Source organism: Haliotis asinina, chromosome 14, assembly GCF_037392515.1.
Source record: "Haliotis asinina isolate JCU_RB_2024 chromosome 14, JCU_Hal_asi_v2, whole genome shotgun sequence".
NCBI classification, from domain to species: Eukaryota; Metazoa; Mollusca; class Gastropoda; order Lepetellida; family Haliotidae; genus Haliotis; species Haliotis asinina.
Window position 1 is genome coordinate 34751081 of NC_090293.1, and position 3604 is coordinate 34754684.

Below are 3604 nucleotides of genomic sequence, written 5' to 3' on the forward strand. Positions count from 1 at the left end.
ACCCCATCCCATCTAAAATAAAATATGAACACTCCATTATATTTTATTAAAGCACATGGACATTTGCTCTTGTCGTGAAGGGCGAGAGTTTTGTTTACAAATACTCTGCATCAGTGCTAATCAAGGTAACATTTCAAGTATATCCAGGACACACACACACACATGTTGTTTAAAGAAAAAAACTCAGATATGTACCTTCAAGTATGCTGACCAATCTGTATATAGTCTCCCCGGTTAGACTCAACAAACCGTAACTGTCTATTTAAGTTTACTAAGACAACAATCGTACTTCTATTTGATGTAATAATATGAATGCACATATATGTTGCTTATATGATAGTTCATGTGGATGCCGACACATGCTTCATTTACAGTTTGTATTATATGTTGTATGGGTGTTTACCAATCCCAATCAGTGTTTAAAAAACGCACAAACACACACACAACAACAACATACAGCAATGTCATAACTGAACAAAAACCATTCCTTATACCAGGGAGAATATATATGTTGTAGATCAATAAGCAATCAGTGCGATCAACTAATCTGGATCTGAATTGCTCTGCTTTTGGTTATATCATCAGAATACGAATATTTGACTCATGAACAGGAAACTGAAAATATATTCACGTCTGTTAGTAACTTCAAGACCGCTTTGTGGAATTTAAGCTAAAAGTACATATGTGAATAAAAAAAAAATAAATGATAAAGAGCGGCCTTCCCTCCCAAAACATGTTAAAGAACGTAAAACTATCGCGAAAACACATGTGTTAGAATCAGCTGTCCTTTTTGAAAAATCTACTTTGAGATATTTTTGTTTACATTAATAATTAATTCAGATATATTATTGCATGTGGGAAATAGAAAATGTTAACTTACAGTCAAACACCTCTCAAAAACAGTAAGTGTAAGACTGACACAAAGCGTAGTAAACACCTTTCCAGTTTTGTCAAATAAGATCAACAAGAAAGAAAGAAGTTATGGAACTATAACCCTCAAGCATCACAAGCAACAATGGCGGATCAGATCAGATCGGCGATACGTCATATTTTTCACGGACAACACATACACCCTAACATTTTGTTTGTTTTACATTATGAAACTATCACTATTACTTGCAAACACATGTCACTAATAGTATATTTCCCTCATAAGAATTAAAAATGTATTTGAAGCAATAACTAGAAACACTCAAACAACGGCGTGTCATAAGTTTTCACACATTTCAAATACACCTTAACGATTTTTTAAGTCCTGAAACTATCACTATTACCCGAAAATAACTTTCAACTAAAAGCATGTTTTTCTTCTAAAACTTAAACGAATGTGTGAAAGAAGTTTGTATGTGCACAATTTAGTCTATCTTTGCGGTGAATCGAGAATAGAAGCCAGTGAGCAATAACATACCAGCTTGAAACTTTACTACAAACCTACTGTCCTAATACTGACACTAATACCAATTATTCGACTTAAACTGAAGTGACAAAATAGCTAACTTATCTTCTACATGTAGGATTTCAGTTGTCACAACACTCAGCGAATTTAAGCAACTGTTGAAATTATACCGGGCTCAATCTTAGACGTTACGCTGCCGCCATATTGACTACACTCGTTACGTAACGACCCGAGACATAGGGTCAGGGTTTTTTCGAGGAGTTTCTTCTCCCTCTGTATATAGTCTCACTTACCGTATTATCATCCGTTAAGAGCAAATTATTACAGAGATCCTACAATCCTGTTGCTGTCAAGGTAGTTGAATTAACCCATATTTGTCGTTTGATGGATTGCTGTGTTTTCAGTATAATTTTCCCCCGCTAACGTCCGTTATGTTTCCATATTTTTCTATAGATTTTGAACACTAAAACATAATCACAATGGAATGAAATATATTAAATGTTTACAAAGACTATGCGACCTGACCCAGCTCGGTTAATAGTGACTACTAGGAAAATGTGGACAACAATCTCTAGCAATATGCCATTTTCAAATACCGCAAGTCAAATGAGTTATCTGTGATAAAATGTAAATGCATTGTTTCTGATAGGTGTAACACGATATTACGATAAAAATATGACACTGCAAAAGCACACACAGACAGAGAGAGACACACAGAGAGAGACAGAGAGAGGGAGTTACTTTTATGTTATTTCTTAATTGTATAAATTGTAGAAAAACCACTCACATGTGTCCCCCGTGACGACAGAGATGCAGATCATAACTATGCGTGTCGGCATGTCCATCTTAGTTGTACCGTTATTACTTCATTCAGGATGTTAATTTCACTCTTGTCAATGTAACTGCACGTCGTGGCCTGAACACGGAAGTGTATTGGGACACTTCCGCAAACAATTCAAATATAACAAGGATAGGCGTGTTTAAATACGGAACATGAACAAGAAAACCTGTATACTTGATGGTCTCGAGTTCCATATATGCGTTCATTTACAGTTCTTAGATAGTGAGGGATCGACGTTGTCCTATATAGGATAGCATTTTCACTGAAATCACTACCATATGATTTCTGTAACATCTAAATACTGTCTCTTTTAATTGTCAGATTGCAAACATGAAAAGTTTAGTATGCAGTGAAAGGAACGATCTGACTGGTACTGCGGCTGTCATTTTGCCGGAGTCTGGCATCTCTTGTCGAACATACGGATATCTCAAAGTAAACTTTGGTTCGTGCGTGTTCCGTCTTTTTTGTCATCATTTGGGGTTTGTTGAACCAGGCCTAGGGATACTCTACAACAGGGATAGGTCACTTGCTTGCTTTTTTTACCATTTGTACTAATTAACGTGTGGCTCGTCATGCTCCAACACACACAGTGACTTGGCTCGTTCCCAGTACAACTTCAGTTGTGTTGAGTATATACGTTGTAGATTATCCCTGGTTTAACAGAACTTCAGCAAGTTTATTGTATCAGTCGGAACTTTACAATGAATGAATGAATTATAGTAAAAGAATAAAAGAAAGAAGTAAATATGTGAATGAATGAATGAATGAAAGAAAGAATAAATGATACACCGCGGCATCCCCTCCCACAAAATGTTAAAGAACGCAAAAGTATCGCGAGAACAAGTGTTAACATGAGCTGTCCTTTTAGAAAATCTAATGTGAAACATTTTTGTTTACATTAATAATTAATTCAGATATCTCATTGCATGTGGGGAATGGAATGGACATTAACAAAATGTTAACTGACACTGTCACATTGCCCTCAAAAGTATAGTGTAAAACTCTCACAAAAAGTTCTAAAACACTTTTCCAGGTTTGTCAAATAATAAGATCCACAAGAAAGAAAGAGGTTATGGAACTATAACCCTCAAGCATCAGAATCAGATCAGATCGGCGATATGTCACATTTTTCACACACCTCAAATACACCCTAACATTCTTTTTCAGATTATGAAACTATCACTATTACTTGCAAACACATGTCACCTGATAGTATACTCCCCTTATATGAATTAAAGGTGTGTGTGAAAGATGTTTTTGAGGACGTAACTAGGTATGAAGTTTTTATCTGCACAATTTAGTCTATCTTCGCGGTGTATCGAGAATAGAAGCCAGTGAGCTATAACTTACCGACTTGAAACTTTACT